Source organism: Mycetomoellerius zeteki, unplaced genomic scaffold (assembly GCF_001594055.1).
Source record: "Mycetomoellerius zeteki isolate Tzet28-1 unplaced genomic scaffold, Tzet1.0 scaffold451, whole genome shotgun sequence".
Classification (NCBI taxonomy): domain Eukaryota; kingdom Metazoa; phylum Arthropoda; class Insecta; order Hymenoptera; family Formicidae; genus Mycetomoellerius; species Mycetomoellerius zeteki.
The window spans coordinates 10,725-19,810 of NW_017257448.1; the positions used below are offsets into that span (position 1 = coordinate 10,725).

At 35.2% G+C, this 9,086-nt stretch overlaps 1 pseudogene; it reads left to right on the plus strand.

Annotated features, from left to right (window-relative positions):
* Positions 1-3,402: 3,402 nt before the first annotated feature.
* Positions 3,403-8,630, plus strand: LOC108726916 (uncharacterized; annotated as a pseudogene).
* Positions 8,631-9,086: the final 456 nt, after the last annotated feature.

The following is a 9,086-nucleotide window of genomic DNA, read 5'->3' on the forward strand; positions in this document are numbered from 1 at the left end:
CATTATCATTATTATCATTTATTAATAAATCCATGGCATTGACTAATTTGTCATCGTTATCTTACTACAAAAATATTAAAATATTAAATATGAACATGTGTGTTCGTGCGTGCGTGCGTGCGTGCGTGCGTGCGTGCGTGCGTGCGTGCGTGCGTGCGTGTGTATATATACACCTATATACCGGGTGTTTCGGAAACACCCGTCCCACCCTTTTATCTTCGCAGGATAAGGTCCAATCGAAAAAGTGTTCTGACAAAAGTTGTAGGGTTTCCAAAGATCTATTTACTGGCGCTATGAGTTTGATCTTGGGTGGCATTGTCATAGTCAGGTTAAGGTCACATCGATTTTTTTAAATGGGACAGCCCATTTTTTATTGCATATTCTTATAGCACATTTCGAGAGCTTTCCAAAACACTAAATTAAGTTCATTTTCATTAAGGGCTTACTGGGGGGCTTACGAGTGGAAAAAAAACAATTTTTCGACCTTTTTTGTTCTCTGTTCCGTTAAACGTTACATTAATGAAATAAACTACATTTAATAAAGCGTATTTTTAAATATATTTCATAAAAATTTTAAGTAAAAATCTTGAAAATTCAGGCGTTGGCAGGCATTTTGCGGAGACGCTTCTCAAAAGTGGTGGTTTGCGGTGGACATTATAACTCGATGTAGACTTATCTGAAAGCAAAAATCCAAATTGATTTCATTAGTGGATAGATTTTGCCCGCCCCCAACGATGCCTAATTTTTTTTTTTAATTTCTAACTTTTTGGGAATGTGTAGAAGCAAAAGTTGTGTTTTCCAGCACTAAATACCGGCCATTTTGTATCTGTTAAATCGGTAAAAATAACAAAAAACAGAAACTAAGACCGTTGGGGGCGGGTTTTTCATGCGTAGAAAGTGTGCAAAATTTCAAAACGGTCGGTTCAATATTCGCTGATTGAGAGCGTCCACCGACTTTTAAAACAACATTTCGAGAAAAACGCGTTTAAAGTTTTACATACATTTATATGTTCATAAGATGAGAATTTTTAAGTTTTGTTGGTTACTTACACAGAGTCGTCGATTCCAGGCCCATATTCCAGTGTTCCTGAAGCAATTGCGACGTCCATAGCATCTTTTTGTTCCTGTCTTCGTCGTATTCTCTCTTCTTTCGACGTAACCGCAGTTATACGTATACCTGAGATCCGCATGGGCCTCCGAGTTAGATATTTCAAAAAATCATATCTCCGGCATTTTTTCACGAAATGACTTGAAATTTTAACACAATACTCCTGGGACGTTGTACTATCAAATACAAAAATCAACATTTTTGACAATTTTTGACCCCAGTAAGCCCTTAAGTACTTTTTGAGTTATGAGGCTTGAAAGTTACAATATCGCCGGCATTAGCATTACACAAGGTGTCCGACCGACGGCTAAAACCTCTTGAATGATGTTCAGGATCATGTCCTGGATAACATTTGTCAAGATCAAGGTCAGTGGAGATTATTCCTCTTATTTTCATTTTTGTATTAAAAATTCATTTTTACGTAAAAATGAAAATAAGAGGTACAACCTCCAATGGCCATGATATTGATAAATGTTATCCAGGACATGATTCTGAACAACATTTAAGAGGTTTTAACTGTCAGTCGGACAATTTGTGTAATGCTAATGCCGATTGTACTGTAACTTTCGAGCCTCATAACTCAAAAAGTACTTAATGAAAATGAACTTAATTATAGTGTTTTGGAAAGCTCTCGAAATGTGCTATAAGAATATGCAATAAAAAAATGGGCTCTCCCATTTAAAAAAATCGATGTGATCTTCACCTGACCTTGACAATGCCACCCAAGATCAAACTCATACCGCCAGTAAATAGATCTTTAGAAACCCTACAACTTTTGTCAGAACACTTTTTCGATTGGACCTTATCCTGCGAAGATAAAAGGGTGGGACGGGTGGTCTGAAACACCCGGTATATATGTGTGTGTGTGTGGGTGTGTGTGTGTGTGTCGGTGTGTGTGTGTGTGTGTGTGTGTGTGTGTGTGTGTGTGTGTGTGTAAATCGAGACACTACCGTATCTTCTGAATAAATATATACAGGGTTTGATAATAACGACAATTTTTACAATAAGTAACAAGATATCAATTACTAAGAATCACCAAATATTGGTTTTCAATAATTTTTTACTTAAGTACTATCAACTTTAATTTTAAAGAAAAACAGCAAGAGACAAAAATTGTTTTTCTTCTCATAGAGCTCTAAGAAGTTTTTCAAAGTATCAACTTTTTAATACTGCATTTTCTTATTGGCAACTATTTTTACCAACATGAGAAAATGCAATATTAAACAAGTATATATATATATATAAAATTAAGTATTTAAATATATGAAAGAATATCATAACAACTGATTTCGCGACACCTGTATCGAGATATTATAGTGTCTCCAGATACTGCCAGTATATGTAATGGATTATACGTTCGGAAACGTTACTCGAATGTCTCCGTGTATCGTTTTATTTTGTTCACCCAATATTAAACAAGGATGAGATGATACGCAGGGACATTCGGGTAACATTTTCGAATGCACACGATCGGCACTTAGACCGCGCGCGATTGTGAGGTAAGGGAGAGGAAAGTAAGCTGAAAATCGGTCGAACAATGCATCGTATACCGAGCCCTCTATTCTATATCTTTATCATGCTAAAACGACGTTACAATGCTACTAACGAAACTTGCGTTAAGGGTTATACAGAATAGAGGCGCTGGTTATAGTATACGTTACGTCCTACTGCTTTTCAGTACAGAAATATACATCGGTCGGTGAATACTTACGTCCATGTTTACGTCCATATTTTTTTCCGTTTTCTCAGTGCTTTTTGTTGTACCTTCCGCCATGTTGGTTTCCGTTCGTCTTTTTGGAAATCCTGAGATTTATCATTGTATGCATATATTTAAGCTAAACTATTAAATGAGTAATTTACAATTGCAACTTACCAAGATTAAACGTGGGACAAGTACTTCCCTCCTAAACCTGAAACTTTCTTGTATCGTACAAACAGTAGACCCGTTCGATCGATCCGATCACGAAGACTGATGAAGACCATGAACGAAGATATCAGATCATGGTGGAAAGATTCAGAATCCAGGCCTGCCAACTGCGAAGAAATAAATGATGTCGCTACGACTGATCTCTATGCATGTTCGTCAGATTCCGCTACATTTTCTCTCTTTGTTTGAAATGTCGAGCAAGTGTCAAACGTCGTTTGAATGGTTTATTAGAGTATCTATGTATTATTAGAAATGGATTCCTATTGGAATTTCTATTGTTTTTTAGTTGTAATTTGAAAAGCGCGCGATTGAGCGGAGATTCGGGAAAGAGCCTGGAGTGGGCGCGCGGATCGGGCAAGAAGCTAGCATGGCGTCCGGCGAGGTAAGTGTAGACGATACGAGTGTGTCGTGCTGAAAGGAATATAGTTCGTAGTAGCGTGAGAAATAAAACTTCTTTTTTCATACAATTACGTCTCGTAAATCAACTATAAATATAAATATTGAAATATTGTAAGTTTCGCATACAAAAATTTGAGATATTTTCTAAATAAAATGATACAGAAATTTTAATTTTTATATATGATATAATTATATATATATATATGGATATATTTTATGTATAATTATTATATGATATACATATATATATTTTTTTTTCCCGGGTAATCAAACACTTGCTCGACAATTGATATATACATATAATAGTTATATTACAATAAATAAATAATATTACAATATACATTATGATATTATATATATGTTTATTATATATATTGTAATATATACAATATTATTACAATATACATTACATATACACATATATATATATATATGAGCCCCTTAGTTGACAAGTGGCATAAGTTGGCCAAAATTAGGAAAAATGAGTTTGTGTGTCATAGGAGTAGAAAGTATTAAGAATGTTTGTTTTATCAATTTAATTTACTTTTATTTTGTTTTTATGTTCATAAAAAAATAAATTAAATTAATACTTTCTACTTCTATAAAAAAAAACATTGAGAAAAATTAAAGAAATATGGACATAAACATGGACGTTAAGGGTATATCCACACAAACTTGCATAGCCGCATAAACGTATGCATAAGAAAATTATCCAATCACAATTTACGTGCGTCTTTATAGGAGAAATAATTTTCTTTATGCATACGTTTATACGGCTATACAAGTTTGTGTGAATATACTCTAAGGTCGCGACACAAACCTTTGCATAACGCATAACGCATAGTGCATAAGAGAATCAACCGATCAAAGTTCTTCTTTTCCGAGAAGTGGAAGGAAAGGTAGAATTCAGATTGGTTGATTCTCTTATGCGTTATGCGTTATGTAAAGCTGGTTCTACATTGATCGCATCACAGCATCGTAAATGTGTCGCAAGCTTTGTGGTCCAATCAGAGTCGAGCTAGCTTGATGTTGATTAGACCACAACGCTTGCAACACACTTGCGACGCTGCAATACGACTAATGTAGAACCAGCTTAATGGGCCTTCTACAATCGGAAGTTCTAAGCGATCTTAAGTCATAATCGGTGAAGTTGGCCAATAGCCAACTTGAACGACTTGGTTAGGACTGGTTTAAGATTTCTGATCTGACATTATGACTTGCTGATTTTTGTAGAAGGCCCATTAAGGTGTGTGTCGTGGCTCTGAAGTATTCACCAATGGCTACGTTTATACAGTGCACTAAGGCCGCGACCTATACGATAAGTATCTTTGTTTAATTTAACCTACAGGATGAGGGCATCTATTGTATAGGCCGAGAGAGTTCTGAAGAACCACTCGACCGCGGCGGACGCGTTTCGGATCGGGTGCTGACAATCGTATATTTTTGAAAGTGTTGCCGACTTTGACTGTGCTATCGCTTCCTCCCGACGCGTGTCCGCGAGTTGGCTCGTCTCGTGCGTTCGTCCGGACGCGCGTTATTTCGACGTGACGACGTTGTAGACGCAGGCGCCCAGTGTCCGTTCGGGCAACGCCATTTTCGCGGGCATTGCGTCACTTTTTGATATTGTAATCCATTAAGACGAGATCTGGCCGTATTGCCTCCGTATACTCCTAAGCGAGGGAGGCAGGAGCTATTAATTAAGAAGAAGAAGAATTGTATAGGCCGCGGCCTAAATGCACGGTGTAAACATAGCCTATATTTCTGTACTGAAGAGCAATAGGACGTATCATATACTACAATATAATCTCTATTATGTATAATCCTTAACGCAAGTTTCGTTAGTCAGCATTGTAACGTCGTTATACTATATATACAGTTCGAGCAAGAACGCCATAATATTGACTTATTAAATAATCAAATCCATTCACTACAACAGAATTTACGAGACATAGATTCCAGTTGCATCACAATTACAAAGTATGATAAGGATAAGGAGGTAACTTCTACAAATAGATTTTTAAATATTTTTCTCGCATGCACGCACACATACGTGCATGCACATTCATATATGTGTATGATTAATATATAATTATATAATTTATGTTATATGTAGATACAGTTAATTTCTATTTGCGATAAAAATGAAAGTAATATTATTCTAACTGGCAATTATACAACTGTTTTCTCAATGTTGAGCGATGTAGCTAATGAGGTTTTCGATAACGATATTCCTAATGAGATAAGCATATTGATATCGAAACTATTATAACATCGGTAAAATTCTGTTTCCATTTATTCTGTGGTTTTCGAGATTATATATAGCTTTTATAGTATTAATTTTTCTATATACATATACAGGGTGTCTCAAAAAAACGGATCGAAACACAATGAGGACGTAGATTGGATCAAGGGGAACAAAACAGTTTTGTACCATTTTGCAGTTGACGCAATATTTAACGAGATATTAACGTTTAAAGATAGGCGAATACAAGCGTCCGACCAGCCTACTGCTCAAGCGCTATCCTTCTCCTTCCCATGCGCGCCGTTCTGAGTGGCTCGCTTGCCAGGCCATTCTCGCACCTCGCGGCTCGCCCGCGCCGCCGGCCGGCGCGTCATGCGATCGGTGGGGATGGTAGGCCGTCCTGCCGGCAGCAGTACATGAGCAGTAGGCTGGTCGGACGCTTGTATTCGCCTATCTTTAAACGTTAATATCTCGTTAAATATTGCGTCAACTGCAAAATGGTACAAAACTATTTTGTTCCCCTTGATCCAATGTACGTCCCCATTGTGTTTCGATCCGTTTTTTTGAGACACCCTGTATATATGTATGTTTTCAGGTTATAATGTGGAATACAACATCAGACACTTATCATTATTACATGTGACTTCTATCCAAATTTTCAAGAAATTATAAGGTCAACAATAGATTCAATGGATGAAGTATATGAAAGAAGTCATGCTTTCAAAAGTAATGATAATTTTGATAATTCTGAGAAGTTTCGTGATAACAGCAGTGACTCTGATGTCTTTGTTTTACGAATCCGAAGAAGAAACAGTAAAGCATCTTCTACGCCCGGGAAATAAAGTAAATTTTCTTAAAAACTGTGTACACGCAGATCATAATTGATTCTCGTTATAGAAGGAAATGGTGGTGACGAAGTTTTATAAGAAACCAGAGCAAAATGATATAATGTCGGTGGAGAAAGCAATATATTTAATAAAAGCTATAGTATTTCAAAATGACGACTACAAAGTAAATGTACAAACTGTGAACACAATTGATACTTACAATAGGATATTGGCCAAAGATGTATTTATTGCGAAAGACGTGCCGTTATGTAGAACTTACGCTAAACATTGATACGCAATGTTGACCAGCAACGGGACCGGCGGAAAGGACATTAGAAAAGTGTTGAAAGCATCTGCCAAGGTAAGACTCGCTAAATTCCTGTAAACGAATGACGGTTTGCACCATTTTGTTTAAAGTGTGAAAGCAAATATTAGATATTATGAGAGGAAAATTGTATGAACAGAAATTTTCCAGAAAGCAATTCTGCTGATTGAATTAGTCATCGATTAAGTTAAACACAAATTTTAATCGTCAAAGGTAGATCTTTAGATACTGCTTCTTTTCTAGTTCACAGAGATTTCGGTTGTACCTGGCACCTGATGCATACGGGTTAGAAGTGGATATTCTATCATGGAAGAGTTCGGACATCTACATAAATTAAAATGCGGAAAGCAATTAAATTAAATTGCTATACAAAATTAAAAATGTTCACTGCAAAATTACTGCAAAAACGGAATAAAATGTCCTTCGGTAAAATTAGTAATATAAATCTCTAACTCGGACGTGCTTTTTAAATAATTCTCTCGAAAGCTTAAAAGAACTCAAACTTCAATTAGGTAAAGATACAATCGTTGTTTTAAAAATTAAATCTAGATCATGAACAATGGAATAATACCAGTGTTGGGTAAGTTAATTTTTTTTTAGCTAAGTTAAGTTAAAGTTAACAGCTTTGAAAATTTAATTATAATAATTAAAATGAAAATTAAACTTGTTTGATTATAGTGAAGAATTAATTATTGTTTTTATGCGTAATTGCAGGAGCAAATACGGTTGTAACGCCAGAGAATATAAAGATATTGGACGAATGCAATGATGATGATTTTAATATCGATGATAAGAAATACGAAATTGAGGTCTTGGTCGCCTCAAAAGTAAATGAGAATATTAGGTATACGAAGATAGTTTGATATCATTTAATGCGCCTTTTAAAGCACGCTTTGTTCTATTAACATAAAACAATTTATTCATTTTTGAAGAAATGCTGGCTACTTGGCAAAGCATAACGGGCATTTTGAAAAAGTTCATAAGTATCCGATCACCGGAACAGGGCATTTTGACATTATGTGGCTGCGATACAATTCCAGTCATCGAAATTGTATCTATAGGTGTATTTTCTATCGGAAGCAAGTTTGAAGAAGCTAGAAATACTTTAACTTTAGGACGCATCTATGATAGCAACAGAATAATTTTAACCTCTTTATTGAAAGAGAACGGTTACAATCTTACAGACTTAGGAACTTCAGCTTATCGGTGAGTGCAATCGAAATCTATTGCATTTCCTCTATCTACTGTAAAATACGATTTGGTTTACGAATAATTAACGTCATCGTTGCTCTTAATTAATGTAACTATCACGTTTTCACAGGTTGGATGTCATAATCAAAAAAATTGAAGATGCTTTGAATAAAGTCGACGTACTCGTGATGATGATAATGGGCCCTGTGAATGACAAAGACATATTAAAGACAATCTTAAGAGAACATTTTAGTGCTGCAATACATTTCAGTATATCGTTTCTTTCTATTTTAATTCGATGCACACTATGGTGTGACACGTTTCTTTGCTCGAACAACGTTTTTTCTCTTTCAGGTTATTTGGACATGAAATCAGAAAAATCAACGACGCTCGGAACGTGTGTGATTAATGACAAGCTGAAGTTTTTCCTATGCATGTCAGCAAACCCAGCAATAGTTCCCATTGTCTCGCACGTAGTGCTTCTGCCATTTCTAAACATGACGTCCTGCAACTGTTTCACGCCCATCGTTATGCAGACTTGCGTAAGGAACTATCCTGACAAACTTACACAGTCGCATAAATTTTCTTTATGCATACGTTTTTGCGGCTATGCAAGTTTATCTGATTGGATTATAAAGACTCATCTTATCTCATTCAGCATACAGAAAGAAATGTTTATTATTACGATATATATGTATAAATATATATAGGGTTACACACACACACACACACAACACATATGAGCCCCTTAATTGACAAGTGGTATTTGTTATAGAAGTAGAAAGTATTAATTTAATTTATTTTTTTATGAACATAAAAACAAAATAAAAGTAAATTAAATTGATAAAACAAACATTCTTAATACTTTCTACTCCTATGACACACAAACTCATTTTTCCTAATTTTGGCCAACTTATGCCACTTGTCAACTAAGGGGCTCATATATATATATATATGTGTATATGTAATGTATATTGTAATAATATTGTATATATTACAATATATATAATAAACATATATATAATATCATAATGTATTTTGTATTATTATTTATTTATTGTAATATA